The sequence below is a fragment of the Triturus cristatus genome, chromosome 3_1 (genome assembly GCF_964204655.1).
Source record: "Triturus cristatus chromosome 3_1, aTriCri1.1, whole genome shotgun sequence".
Lineage (NCBI taxonomy): Eukaryota > Metazoa > Chordata > Amphibia > Caudata > Salamandridae > Triturus > Triturus cristatus.
The window spans coordinates 524,185,206-524,201,315 of NC_140583.1; the positions used below are offsets into that span (position 1 = coordinate 524,185,206).

The following is a 16,110-nucleotide window of genomic DNA, read 5'->3' on the forward strand; positions in this document are numbered from 1 at the left end:
CTCGCAACTTACTGTGAGCAGAATGCTCCAGACCCTGCATCGACGACAAAGCCTAATCTCGACCCCAAACTTATCAAATACCTTTTCAAACTCGGTAGGGACCCAAGAAAGGGGATGGAAAGGCCCCTCAAGGTTGCCAGGATCATGTCCTCAACTTCTTGGGTCCCCTGGCATGGATCATCGACACAGCCGAGGTCAGCCACATCACTGGCACACCCCTGGATACAGAAGCAATTAGGGGTTGGTCCCATAGAGCACTAATTCTCCTTGGAAACGCAAACGCCAGCCTCAACTCCGAGAGAAGAAGGGTGGTTCTCACCAAAATCAGCCCTAAGTTGGGCGACCTGGCTGATAAAGAACCCTCATTGAACCCCAAGGGTTTACTCTTCGGGGAGGATCTTATCAAGACCCTTTGAAAATATGTTTCCACATTTATGGCCTTAGATAAGGCCCATTAAAACATGAAAAGGTTCTTCAACAATAACCTTTTTGCCAAGGCCAGGAGATGGGGCCTTTCTTCCGGCCGCTTCAACTGCAGGCCCTTCGGAAGATCAAGAGGATTCGGAAGAGGTCACCAACCCTCCAATAACCCCCAATTCTACCCTCAAAGAGGAAGAGGTTTCCGCTCCAGGGGCTTCAGATCTAGAGGCTCTTCGAATGACAACAACTCCCAGAGTAAGTACGAGCTTTCTTCCCCCCACCTCATTTTCCCCAAAGGTGGGAGGCAGACTCCAATTTTTCTATCACAACTGGGAATTGATTACTTAAGATCCTTGGGTTCTGAATACTGTGAAAGGGATTATGATAGATTTTACAGAGATTCCAACTCAATTTTCTTTTCCCAGGGACATTCCTCTCACCCTAGATCAGGAGAAGATAATAGAGGAAGAGATACATTCTATGCTTCAAAAAGGCGCAATAATAGAAGTCCCTCTGCAAATGCTTACATTCTTAAGTACTCTCTTCCTTGTCAAGAAAAAGGACAAAGGTTGGAGACCTGTAATAAATCTAAGGGAACTCAACAAATACCTCGTCTACAGACACTTCAAGATGGAAGGCATCCATCATTTAAGAGACCTTTTATTGGAAGGGGACTGGTTAGTCAAATTAGATCTAAAAGACGCCTACTTCAGCATTCCTATGGCCAAGGTGCACCAATCCTTCCTCCAATTCATGTGGAAGAATCATCTCTTCCAGTTCCAAGCACTTCCCTTTGGCCTCACGTCTGCCCCTTGGTGTTTCACCAAAGTGATGAGATCAATCGCCTCCTACTTAAGACAAAAGGGTATCTATTTAATCATATATCTAGACGACATCCTCATCCTTTCCCAGGATCATTCCCAAATCCTCCAGGACCTGAAGACTGTTATAGATCTTCTAGAGAGCCTAGGCTTCATCATAAACAGAGAAAAATCAATCTCATCTCCCTCCAGATCTCTAGAGTTTCTAGGCTTCACCATAGATACCACGAAATGTCTTCTCCTACTCCCACCGAAGAAAATATCCCAAATCAGAAAAGAGATAAGACACGTCTTGAAACAAGAGACTTTATCCTTAAGGGAACTCGCCAGACTTCTGGGTCTCCTTTCCTCTTCTATTCCAGTTGTCTTTACGGGCCCCCTAAACTACCGACCTCTCCAAAGAGTAAAAGCGAGAGCTTTGAGATCAGGCCTCTGGTACGGAGATATCATCTCGCTGGACCAGGAAGCCAGATTGGAACTCACATGGTGGCTGAAGAACTTGGATGCCATCTTCGGCTCTGCACCAGACTTTATTCTAGAATCAGACGTGAGCCTTCATGGCTGGGGTGCCTGTCTCCTAGACCAGAACACTGCAGTGTTTGGTCTCAAGCAGAATCCTTCACCACATAAATTACCTGAAACTCACTGTGCTTTGATGTTGATGAGTTTCAAAAATTGCCTTCTGGGCAGATCAGTCATTCTGAAGATGGACAACATGTCCGCGGTTGCTTATATAAATCATCTGGGAGGAACAAAATCTGCAGACCTCTCAAATTTAGCCAAGAAACTTTGGATGTTCTGCCTAGAACACAAGATAGCTCTGAAGGCGGAATATCTGCCAGGAAAATCCAATTGATCTGCGGATTGGAACTCGAGGTTCCTTTTGGATCACAGCGATTGGAAACTCAACGTCTCTGTCTTCAGATCCCTCGACAAAATTTGGGGTCCTTTGGAAATAGATCTCTTTGCGAACAGACTAACTTTCCAACTGGTGAATTATTACAGCTGGATGCTCGACCCGGGTGCTCTAGCAGTGAACGCCTTTCTCCAATGCTGGAAGGGGACCAACGCATATGCCTTTCTCCCTTTCTCCATGATCCAGAGAGTCCTCCAGAAGGTGAGACATCAACAATGCTCCATTGTCCTAGTGACTCATTTCTGGCCATCCCAGGCCTGGTTCCCTACAACCTTAGAACTGGCTTGTGACATTCCTTTTCTAATTCCCTCCCTCCGGGACCTTTACAGACGTAGACGGTCAAATTCACCCTCTGGTTCAAACAGGGAATTTGAACCTTCTTGCCTGGGGAGTGTCAGGAGATCCAACGATCTCTCTGGACTTTCGTCAACAGCTGCTACTCTCCTCGGAGAGTCTTGGGCCCCAGGTACGCACTACAGTTAAAACAACATTTGGAAATCCTGGGCACGTTGGTGCGTGGAAAGGAATTTGGATTCCGTGGAAGCACCTATCGTTAACATAGTTAACTTTCTAGTTGAACAATTCGAACAAGGTCTCAGCTATAGATCCATTAATTGTTATAGATCCACTATATCCGCAGGACATGCTCTTGTTAATGGTAAAACGATAGGTAAGAAAGCAATTATCTGTAGAATTCTCAAAAGCATTTTAGACTCAGAAGACCTCCTAAACCCAGATATCAGTCCCTCTGGGACGTTAATCTTATTCTTGACCTTTTTTCTAGCTGGCCCGATAATATTCATTTAAGTAGGAAAAACCTCTCCATTAAACTTGCTACTCTTCTTTGTCTTATTTCTTGTCGTAGAGTTTCAGATGTTAAAGCTCTCGAAATCTCCAATAGATCCTATAACATGTTTGGAGTCAAATTAGATCTGTTTGGAAGAACCAAGACTATGACTGACTCTATTTTCTATCCACGTTTTGACTTATGCACAAAACTTTGCGTGGTTGACTGTCTGAAAGACTATGAATGCAGAATGAACGCTCTTCGCCCTCCTGGTGTGAATTAACTCCTTATCTCCTTCGTTAAACCGCACAATGCTATAACCTCTACTTCTATCGCCAGATGGGTCAAAGTAGCTATGAATTTAGCAGGTATTGACTTAAATTTGTTCAATCCTCACTCGATCAGAGGTGCTTTGACCAGTAAATCCTTCTGGTCTGGTGGTAAGTTGGATGCTATCCTAAAAGCTGCTGACTGGTCTAATGCTAGTATTTTCGCGCAGCATTATTGTAAACCAATTGCTCATATGTCTAATGTTGTTTTATATGGCTACCAACATGCATAATGGTAGCCTCCGATCTTGTAATGAAATTGCGATTCTCCTATTACCATGACTAGAGAATCTGGTTTTCATTAAAGACTCGGGGGCTAACATTATCCCACCCTCCCTTTCTCTTGAATTTATTTAAATGTACTGTTTTATTGTCCAATTATTTATTATCGACCTGTCATTAATTTACAGTATAATTGAAGTGTTTTTACAGTGCCTTTACAATGTTCCTAACTTAAGTTTGGGTTTTTCTCTTTCAAACATGTCTTCTTTCAATGATTCTGCTTATCTCAAGATTTGCTTACTTCTTGTTTTACTTATTATCTTAATCATTTAAAATGTACTTATTTTCTCTCCTTTTTTTCAGATAATCTTTCATGATTTGATTCCGACCCTGCCTGCATTCTTCGCTCGGCATGTTCTTCGTTTTGTTATGGTTTATTGAACTGTTTAGAGTTTTTCAATTTTATGAGACTTATCCTATTTTACGCCACATTCAAAAGAGGCAGAATGTTATGGGCTCATGCCTTTTATTTGTTCTGAGTGTTCTATTCTGGAACCCTTTGACTTTATGATGTATGCGGCTGCTTGGGACTGCATTAAAAGTTATATGCGTAATGTTAGCCTCCGAGTCTTTAATGAAATCCAGATTCTCTAGTCATGGTAATAGGAGAATCGCAATTTTCTTTTACCGTGATCAACTGTTGCTGATGATAACGACTGATTGCTCTTAGTCTTTAGTCACTGTTGTTAATAAAAACCATCAGAATATTAAATTCAGGACGTCAGGACTTGTTTTTTTTATCCTCGCTTATTGAGATGTCTGCAGATATATTCAAAGCAATAACAGAAGCTAAGATGCAAACCACCGTTCTCCCTAAGGTGGTCATTGAAAAACATAAATGCAACTGAATGGGGCCACCGGGTTTTTAATTTGCTATCTACTGGCCCTACTGGGGAATTCAGTAAATCAATTACTCCTGCCTGGAGCGTTTAAAGTGGACAACATTAAGGTTGTTGCTGTATTGGCGCTTATCTTTAAAAAGCACTTCGGCCTCCCTGCTGCCAACAAACAACTTCCGGGTCAGGATACACAACAGTGATGACCCGGAAGGTTGGTTAGGTACATTTTTGATGCATCACGTGATGCGTATTAGACACAATCATTTTTCAAAACAGGGGGCTAACTCAAGAATATTACCTAGCCCACAGGGATTGAAGAATAAAGGTGTTCATTTACTATATATGTAGCGAAAGTAAATAACATTTTAGCTATGTAAACAAACGATGTTAGATACCGTGTGTTAATGTAAATGAGGCAGCTATATTGGAGAAGGCAAAATAAACTATGTCTATCACTTTATTAATTATAGTGCAATTCTTCTCGTAACAAAACTGCCTTCAGTATAGACCACTCTTAGTAGTCATTATATGAATATTAAAAGACCGCCTTGTGACCAGGCAATAAATGCCATCTTTTATTTAGCAGATGGTGATGGTGATATTTAGCGCCGGGACACTCTTTTTGAGTAGCCGTGCGCTCTATAAGCCCCCCTTAACATAATATAACATAACATAACATAACATCCAAAACATCAGTACCTTTTTGACCATAACGTAATGTGTGCTGAAACAAGTATATAGTTCGTACACCATACTAATCAGCAATCATTTTATAGATTTAAAAGCCATGTATTCTTGTGGACATATTGGTCATAAGTGGGGGAAAAGGTTAATACAGTACATTCGACCCCATTCTAACTGAAAATTAATTTGACAAAATGTAATTTATATTTCAATTCTAGTACGCTACATCTTATGTCCTACTCTTATTAGGCTTGACATGCCCTATCCACTCATTATATTAATCGTAAGGAACTAGGTTGTCATAAAGTTGTAACAGAATGTATTGAGTCGATGGAAACAACCAAAATAGATGATAGGGTTCCTACAGCAGGGATGAGTCTAAATTAGATTAATTTTTCCCATTCGTCCTGCTGTTTAATCCCTTTTTGAAGGTTTTAAAACGGGACATATAAAATTGTTCGCGTTTTTTCCGTTTGGTCCCCACCATGGGCACTCATTTGAATCATTTCAGCACCACACCATCTGAGATCTTCAACTTTATGGTGCGTTTCCAGCCAATGTTCAACCAAAGGGGCCGTTTTCTTTTTGGTGCATATGGCTGATTTATGCTCATTAATTCTAATCCTTATCTCTTTTGATGTTTCACCAATGTATCCCTGATTACAGGGACACAAGATTAGGTAGATCAGATTTTTTGTGCGACAATTTATGAATTTATTATTTTTCTTGTGGACAGGAACCAGAGAAACCTTGTATGAATTCATAGAATGGCTCAATTTAGGTGATATTAATTTAAAATTCACATCTACAGTAAACAGACAAAGCTGTGAGTTTTTGGACATTAAGATGAAAAATGAAAAGGGACAGTTACAGGTCAAATTATTCACAAAGCCCACCGACCGTAATACCATGTTACACTATAATAGCAATCACCCAGTTTGCCAAAAGGATAATATTCCTTTTGGACAATTCTTAAGAGTGAGACGTAATTGTACCAGTATTAAGGACTATGACTAACACACTGATAAACTTACGAGAAATCTTCTGAATAGAGGTTATCCTAGGAAATTGATCAAACAAGCCTATGTTAGAGCCAAATATTTTGATAGAGATTCCCTCTTTGATAATAAACCAAACAATTCGGACTCTAGGAACTTACCCTTGATTTTTGTAACAAATTACAGTAATATCAGTAACAAAATTAAGAATATCATCAATAGGAATTGGCACTTAGTCAATGCTCAAGGCAAAGAGAAATTGCATAAAACCAGTGTTCTCTTTTAGACGGAACCATACCATTAGGAATTGCCTTGTACATACCTGCAGAGTCATTAATAAAAATAAACAACTCCTCATTATTAATGCCCCTTTGCCTACCGGCACCTTTGCATGTAGTGCTTGTAACAGCTGTAACAATATAATTAAAGGACCCATGATTTCCCATAACGGGGTGACCCACAAATTCAGGAACTTCATAAATTGTCGCACAAAAAATCTGATCTACCTAATCTTGTGTCCCTGTAATCAGGGATACATTGGTGAAACATCAAGAGAGATAAGGATTAGAATTAATGATCATAAATCAGCCATATGCTCCAACAAGAAAACTGCCCCTTTGGTTGAACATTGGCTGGAAATGCACCATAAAGTTGAAGATCTCAGATGGCGTGGTGTTGAAATGAATCATATGAATGCCCGCGGTGGGGAACAAACAACAAAACGGAAAAAATGCGAACAATTTTATATGTCCCGTTTTAATACCTTCAGAAATGGATTAAACAGCAAGGAAGATTGGGAAAAATTAATCTAATATAGACTCATCCTTGCTGTAGGAACCTTATCATCTATTTTGGTTGTTTCCATCGACTCAATATATACTGGTACGACTTTAAGACAACCTAGTTCCTTACGATTAATATAATGAGTGGATAAGGCTTGTCAAGCCTAATAAGAATAGGACATAAGATGTAGCGTACTAGAATTGAAATATATATTACATTTTCTTAAATTATTTTTCAGTTAGAATGGGGTTGAATGTACTGTATTAACCTTTTCCCCCAAATAGGACTAATATGTCCACAAGAATACATGGCTTTTAAATCTATAAAATGCTTGCTGATTAGTATGGTGTACGAACTGTATACTTTTTTGCTTCACGCATTACGTCGTAGTCAAAAAGGTATTGACGTTTTGGATATCATCATCTGCCAAATAAAAGATGGCATTTATTGCATGGTCACAAAGCTGCCTTTTATTATTAATCTAATGACTATCAAGACTGGTCTATACTGAAGGTAGTTTTGATACAAGAAGAAACGCACTATAATTAATAAAGTGAGATACATAGTTTCTTTTGCCTTCTACAATATGGCTGCCATATTTACATTAACACACGGTAACTAACAAAGTTTGTTTACATAGTTAAAATTTTAGTTACCTTCGCTATATATATATTAAATGAACACCTTTATTCTTCAATCACCGTAGGCTAGGTAAGATTCTTGAGATACCCCCCTGTTTTGAAAAATTATTGTCTCTAATACGCATCACGTCATGCATCAAAAACGTACTTAACCAACCTTCTGGGTCACCACTGTTGTGTATCCTGACCCGGAAGTTCTTCATTGGCAGCAGGGAGGCCAAAGTGCTTTTTACAGGTAAGCGCTGATACAGCAACAACCCTTATGTTGGCTGCTTTAAATGCTCTAGGCAGGCTTTATTTATTTACTGAATTCCCCGGTAGGGCCAGTAGATAGCAAATTAAAAACCTGGTGGCCCCGCTCAGTTGCATTTATGTTTTTCATTGACCACCGTAGGGTTAAATGTGAGAGAACGGTGGTTTGCATCTTAGCTTCTTTATTTGCTTGGAATATACCTGCAGATATCGCTGTAAACGAGGATTACAAAAACTGCCGTCCTGAATTTATTATTCTGATGGTTTTTATTAACAGTGACTAAAGACTAAGAGCCATCTGTCGTTGCCATCAGCAGAAGTTGATCACGGTAAAAGAAAATTGAAGAGCACTACAATTCATTTTCTGAATAATTCCTCTCATAAGATTACAATAACATCTTAATTTCAGGTATGGTCAGTAGTCACATTATGTGGGCCACTTTATGGGGCAATGATAAACAGGCAACATTAGTTAAGTAATGAGCACCCAATTAGTCACATGAGTAAAACGTTGTTTTTCCGTTTATTATTACATATTCTAATCTACCACAGTTGCCCTATTCTCAGTACAACTATATCAGGTAATGACGAGGAACAAACCGGTATAAATCAAACAGTTCTCATTTTTTACTAGTGATCTAAGCAAACAATTATGTTTTCTTTGTAGTGCAGTAGCTCATCGCCAATGATTTAAAACAGCTAAAATCCAAACCCGGAAAAGATTTGAAAAATCAAGTTATGGTCACGGCACATTAGTTTGATCTATGAATGTATCAGCTTAGATACGGTAAGCCCATCTATATAAAGGGTATACCCCAATGGGAGCTCATAACATTTTAGGTAACTAATCTGGGATTTGATATTGTTTAACCTAGATTCTTGTTCTAATATTCAACCCGAATAATTTGATTTCGGTGGCGCCAACGAACACAACCCTCATTGAGTGGTTTTTAATATTAAGGTATGTAATAAGGTTCATTGGATGGGAATAGTTAAACATCAACCACTTCCCTTGGATACATTCTACCTTTTACCTCTTTCTAGATTTCCATTATCAAAAGTAACACAGTGGAGGAACATTTCCCCTACTGTTTTCATGCAAATTAAATGCTGAAACATATTTAGGTAGGTCATGTAGTTACACGTTGCCCTACATTTTAGCTGGATCATGTGTTGTAGTATATTGATGAATGATGTCTAAACCAAATGCAGTATATTAGATGTTACAAGTTTATTAGATCACGTATTGCGGAACAATGCTGCATAGGTTTGACTAAATACAGTATAAGACATAGCAGTAGTCACATATATGTTTTTATACAAAGCTTTTTGGACTAATTTTTGTTAATTGATGAGACACTTTATGTTTACAGTGATAATAATTAATTGTTTCTTACCACTTAGAAAACTTTGTCCTGAGGAAGGTGAAAGAGATACAAGTCACCGAAACGCTGCGTCGACTTTTTTAGTTTTCTTGATTATTATTGACAATGTATCATTAATATGAGATGTTTTTAACCCAAGTGTGACTATATTGTTTTAATTGTAATAAATAATTCTTTTGATGTTCATTGTTTGGTAATAGGTCTCTTTGTGTCTAACTGCATTGTTTGCTGTATAACTGTTATTATAATACAATGTTACATGTCCAACACATGATTCATACATGTATGGAACTTGAATAGGGACTCACTTTGTTTTCACTTTTGACCATGTTGCAGCATAGACACGTCATTCTGTATGATATCAAATGCAGATGAAACAATATTATTCAATTAATAAATACCTGTGCACAATGTTTTTTCTAAGAAAATTTTAATTGTTCAGCAGCTTCTTGTTGAGCATTTTCCCAAATTTCATTATAGGTAGCATATATAACATGCTTACAATGAGGAGCTCTGGGACCCAATAAAAGATCCTGAAAATCCATAGTATCCGAAAGGAGTGATACGTGTGGACCATGTGGACTGTTCTAACCATTACTGGCATAATGTCCTTACGCTATTGGCAGGAACTACTCCAGAGTGTTGCTACAGAATATAACAGGGATCTGGCCTGTTTTCTGTAAACCCATTGAAAGAGTTTAAAAAATGGGCATTAAAGCTTTTGGTATCAACTGCCCATTATAACCATCCTCCTGAACTAGAAAATGATGAATTGTATGTTCCATTTTACACAATCTCTTTGAACTGTTCTTCTGTGAAATTAATAAACTACTTCCTATTATCAAATTTCGCAACAAAGGGAATGCTTGGCCTATATATATAGTTAGTATTAGCCAAGACATGTAGTTTGCTCTCCTTTTTTTTTAGAATTATTATTAGGCTAGGGATCAAGAAAACCCTAAATAAAGCATCAGCAGCACTTTGAACCTGCCAGTATTATGTACCCAAAACAGATTCAAGATCAATATTGTTCTTCCAGCATTCATAACCCTCTAAGTCTAGTAGTGAAATAAATGAATTGTAATAAACCAATGTTGATTATGTAAGCATATTTTTATACTGTGGTGAAGGTGTAGGGTTATAAAAATAAGATATTGGATCTGTAGGAACATAACCCGAAAAATAAGGGAAGTTCTAAGAATATATCCTCAGCCCTCACTAGACGGATCACCCTGAAACATTCCATGCACAACAAGACACACTATGAAAATTTTGGGAAACGTTCGGGAAGATTCGTCAAATGGTGCCAAAGATATGGGTAAGTCAAAACAAAAAATGCTTTTCCTATGGAAACATGGTCTTAACTATGGCTACCTACTGGTGACTGCCAATGGGTAATATGTATATATATATGCCACAACGTTTCCCAGCCCAAATCCTCCTGAAGCGGATAGAAGGTTACGGACTCCAACAATTGTGCTTAAATCTCCTTCATTTACTCACACCAAACTCGCCATAACGCGTTTCGGTCACTACACGTGACCTTGATTACATGAAGAAATGCCGCCAATCATGATGTTTAAATCTATTGTATCATCATGTCACATGATAGGAGTGACTATAATCACCATAAAAGACAGACTTTTCTATAGTAAGGAATATAATGCAATACATTCTGCTTACATTTTTTTGTGTAAATTCTATTTAAACATTAAGGTGCCGATTCCGATCCTGTAAAACCCGGGTACGAATGGTCGTACGGAGCGTATTCTCCATACGACTCGTACCCGGGAAATCCTCCTTACAAAGCAGCAAGTACGATTCGTACAGAAATACCTTTTCTGTACGAATCGTAAAAAACTACGTGCAGCGAAAAAATACCCACAATTCCGATCCGGGACATCGCGTACGTGACGTCCAGACGGAGACAGGCAGCATTTTACGGACCAGCAAGTACGATTCGTGCCTACGTCACTCCGCATGGCAAATATTTTACGGCAGCCAAAAACTCCCGGGAAATTGAGGACGACGTGAAGAAGGAGCAGCGGTACGCGACGGACAGCCATGGACTCCATCCTACGTGTCATCCCGGCCCTCCTAGCCTACAACCTGGTGCACCCAAACTGCTGTGCATGCTGCAGAAAGTCAGCACAACACCCAGGGACAAAGGGGGGGCGAGGGGCAGGAAACATAACTTCTACCTAATTTTAAAAATACCATATATTGTCCATACATTACCTCCAGGGTCTGGTCACTTCGGGGGGTGTGTCCACCAATCCCCGCGTACGCGTACCCGTCACCACTACAATGGTGGTACGGGCCATACCCACGCCCTCAGAGCGTGTGTACGGCCTGTACCACGCGTACCCCTACATCACCACTACAATGCTGGTACGGGCAGTACCCACGCCCTCAAAGCATGGGTACGGCCCGTACCACCATTGCAGTGGTGATGTAGGGGTACGTGTGGTATGGGCCGTACACACGCTCTGAGGGCATGGGTACGGCCCGTACCGCCATTGTAGTGGTGATGTAGGGTTACTTGTGGTACGGGCCGTACACACGCTCTGAGGGCGTGGGTACGGCCCATACCACCATTGTAGTGGTGATGTAGGGGTACGTGTGGTACGGGCCGTACACATGCTCTGAGGGCGTGGGTACGGCCCGTACTACCATTTTAGTGGTGATGTAGGGGTACGCATGGTACGGGCTGTACACACGCCCTCAGAGCGTGGGTACGGCCCGTACCACCATTGCGGTGGTGATGTAGGGGTACGAGTGGTACGGGCCGTACACACGCTCTGAGGGTGTGGGTACGGCCCGTACCACCATTGTAGTGGTGATGTAGGGTTACTCGTGGTACGGGCCGTACACATGCTCTGAGGGTGTGGGTATGGACCGTACCACCATTGTAGTGGTGATGTAGGGGTATGCGTGGTACAGGCCGTACCCACGCTCTGAGGGCGTGGGTACGGCACGTACACCCACATCACCACTACAAATTGTGGTACAGGGTGTACCCACACTTTGATGGTGTGGGTACGGCCCGTACCACCATTGTAGTGGTGATGTAGGGGTACGCGTGGTACGGGCCGTACACACGCTCTGAGGGCGTGGGTACTGCGCGTACACCTACATCACCACCACAATGGTGATACAGGCCGTACCTACGCTTTGAGGGCGTGGGTACGGCCCGTACCATCATTGTAGTGGTGATGTAGGGGTACGCGTGGTACGGGCTGTACACACGGTTTGAGGGCGTGGGTACGGCGCATACACCTACATCACCACTACAATGGTGGTACGGGCAGTACCCACGCCCTCAAAGCGTGGGTACGGCCCATACCAAGCGTACCCCTACATCACCACTATAATGGTGGTACGGGCCGTACCCACGCCCTCAAAGCGTGGGTACGGCCCGTATCACCATTGTAGTGGTGATGTAGGTGTACGCGCCGTACCCACGCCCTCAGAGCATATGTACGGCCTGTACCACGCATACCCCTACATCACCACTACAATGGTGGTACGGGCCGTACCCATGCCATCAAAGCGTGTGTACGGCCCGTACCACGCGTACACCTACATCACCACTACAATGCTGATACAGGCCGTACCCACGCTCTGAGGGCGTGGGTACGGCCCGTACCACCATTGTAGTGGTGATGTAGGGGTACGCATGGTATGGACAGTACCCAACCTATGAATGCGGGGGTATGGACCGCATCACCCGTACCCCTAGGGCACCAGTACATTTGTGATACAAGGCATACACACGCCACAAATGTTGGCTTAGGGCCTGGTGCAGCATATAACCAGTATATTGGGGTGTGTTCATGGCCAGGACAGCAGTGTACTGCACCAAGGGTGCGGGTGGGTGGGTGGGTGTCTGCCTAGGAGTCCCAGCAGTGGACAAAGACATGTGAGGTGTGGGTGCCTATCACTCCCAGCAGTGGACAGAGACATGTGAGGGGTGGGTGCAGAGGAATACCAGAAGTCGATAGAGACATGTGAGGTGTGGGTGCCTATCACTCCCAGCAGTGGACAGAGACATGTGAGGGGTGGGTGCCTATTACTCCCAGCAGTGGACAGAGACATGTCAGGGGTGGGTGCAGAGGAATACCAGCAGTGGACAGAGACATGTGAGGGGTGGGTGCAGAGGAATACCAGCAGTGGACAGAGACATATGAGGGGAGGGGGCAGAGAAATACCAGCAGTGGACCGAGACATGTGAGGGGTGGGTGCAGAGGAATACCAGCAGTGGACAGAGACATGTGAGGGGTGGGTGCCTATCACTCCCAGCAGTGGACAGTGACATGTGAGGGGTGGGTGCCTATTACTCCCAGCAGTGGACAGAGACATGTGAGGGGTGGGTGCAGAGGAATACCAGCAGTGGACAGAGACATGTGAGGGGTGGGTGCAGAGGAATACCAGCAGTGGACAGAGACATGTGAGGTGTGGGTGCCTATCACTCCCAGCAGTGGACAGAGACACGTGAGGGGTGGGTGCCTATTACTCCCTGCAGTGGACAAAGACATGTGAGGGGTGGGTGCAGAGGAATACCAGCAGTGGACAGAGACATGTGAGGGGTGGGTGCAGAGGAATACCAGCAGTGGATAGAGACATGTGAGGGGAGGGGGCAGAGGAATACCAGCAGTGGACAGAGCCATGTGAGGGGTGGATGCAGAGGAATACCAGCAGTGGACAGAGACATGGGGGTGTGTACATCGTGATCAGATGACCACAACTCCATGGGTGTATGTACGCATCCCTAATGTTCGACTATGTTGATAGTGCCATAACAACACATCACTGACAGCAGTGTCCCACTCCCATGAGGATGGATGTCTTTCCCACACTGCATGACACACCACATGCGGGTGTGAGGACAAATGACACATGCATACCCAACCCTGGCAGATGCAGCACAATACACACACAGAAATCATGCCACAAGACTGTATAGTCATGTCAATGCCTACTAAACTAAGAGAGCCAAAGGGAGCACACACTGTCACGCACATCCCAGGACTGATAGGAAAGTACAGGTGCTGGGACAGCCACCAAGATGTTGCCTCTCATGAAAGGAATAGGGTGGAGTTCCCACAAATACAATGCCCACAATTGTCAGTCAGGTGCCCAAATACCCTACAGAACAAGTACCAATTGTGTGCTAGGCTGGGATAACACACATGAATAGTGCGGAAAAGGGAGAATTTTGCCATTAAGGCATTACAACATACTCAATACACAAGTACCTTGACTAGCAAGGATGGCACAGACGATGCAGCCTGAGACATTGCTGAGCAGGCATGGCCATAGTTGAAGGGATCCGTCACCAACAAAGGAAATGTAGACAGAGGTCAGCACAACAATGGTGCAACTCCCTGCAGGGAAGATGTCAGGTGCCACAGAGGAAGGAACACTCCTTGGGACAATGTCTCCAAACACAAATAGCACACACAACCAAAGATTCTTTGCAGAGACCTTGTGATGGCACGCAGATACCATGGTCCACCCCATGAGCATAAGACTACAACATTTCCCTGAAACATAACACATTACCACAACCCCAACTCCTGGAGCATCAGCACCCACATCAATACCTGAAATGCAATAGTGTTCAAAGTGAAAAGAAAATGCTTTATTCAGCATTAAAAGCAAAATTATAAAAGGACACTATTTACAAAGGCACATGGCCAGTCCAGATCAGAAGTCCTTGGGGGGGGCACATGGCCACGCGTCTCCCCTAGCTTGCCTGCACATTAGAACCCTCATGTTCGTCGACTGGGGGGGGAATCATGTGGGGAAGGACCAGGCACCGCAGGGACAGGAGGTGTAAGGGTAGGTGTGGTGGGTGCAGGGATGGACGCCTCCACCACAGGGGGTGGGGCAGCACCAAAGGTTGAGGTCAGCTCGGCGCTGCACCCTGCTGCCAGGTTGTCCAGCATATCCCCTGCACCCGAAGAAAACAGAGGCTCAAAGGAGGGGGGGGTCAGAGGGATGGGGTGCAGCGCTACTGGGGGAGGAGGGGGGACAAGGGGGGACTCAACTCCCCTACCCGTGGAGTGCCGTTCCCGTTTGCGGGCTGGTGAGCCAGAGGGGCTGAGGCCCAGCACAGCCAAGTAGGCCTCCTTGTCAGATTGTGTGGTAGGGGAGCCAGGGGAGTGCCATTGGAGGGACTGGGTAGTGTGGCATGCGGACTCGGACTGTGGCTGTGTGTATGCCTGTGTGCCCCAGACCCAGTGGGTGTGCCTTCATCCCCCTGAGTGTGCGTGCGAGGAGGTGTGCGCTTGCCCTTACGTAGTGGTGTGCTGCCTGTGTCTGGTGGGGTGCGTGCTTGGGAATGTCTTGGTGTGCTTGGGACAGGCATGGGAGTGGGAAGTGTGGATGGTGCAGGGGTAGGGGGGACGAAGCGCTGCAGGAGACTCACTGCTGCCATCAGTGAAGAGTCCATGGACCTCAGCAACATCCGTTGGTCAGACATCGCTGATGACATGCCCTCCATGTACGACACCATCTGTGTCATCAGTCTGGTGTGGCCATGGAGGACATTCAGCATCGATGTCTGGCCAACCTGCAACTGCCGCAGAATGTCCACAGACTCTTCAGTGAGGGCAGTAGGGGGTGCGGTGCCTGGCACGAAGGAGACACGGTGGTGCCTTGCACGGACAGAAGGGAGGGGGCGGTGACAGATGTAGTGCTGCTGCCAGGTGTTGTAGCAGCTCCGCCCCCTCGAGGAGTTCAGCCTCGGACCCGTCAGCATCGTAGTCAGTGTTGCCACAAGACAGGTCCTCCGCCTGACTCCCCTCGCCCTGCGTGCCACTTGCTCACGCAGACTCGCCAGCAATGGTGGCAGCGGTGCTGGATCCCTCCTCCAGGTCCGTGCAGGTGTCTCCCTCGGTGTCCTCCGATGATACTGTGGGCAAGGTGAAGATACAGAAAATAATCAGTCACCTGTATACATCTGACA

The 16,110-nt window shown here is 44.1% G+C and overlaps 1 long non-coding RNA gene across 3 annotated transcripts in view; it reads left to right on the plus strand.

Moving 5' to 3' along the window:
• Positions 1 to 16,110, plus strand: part of LOC146860533 (uncharacterized) — a 183,403-nt gene that overhangs the window by 110,107 nt on the left and 57,186 nt on the right. The window contains exon 5 of one of the 3 annotated variants that reach the window (XR_014979161.1): positions 9,157 to 9,316. The exons of 1 other annotated variant lie outside the window; for it this stretch is intronic. This is a non-coding gene — a long non-coding RNA (uncharacterized LOC146860533). Of the gene's footprint in view, positions 1 to 3,858; positions 4,110 to 9,156; positions 9,317 to 16,110 lie in introns of those variants that run through there. One more of the 3 variants, XR_014979164.1, reaches the window with a different exon arrangement.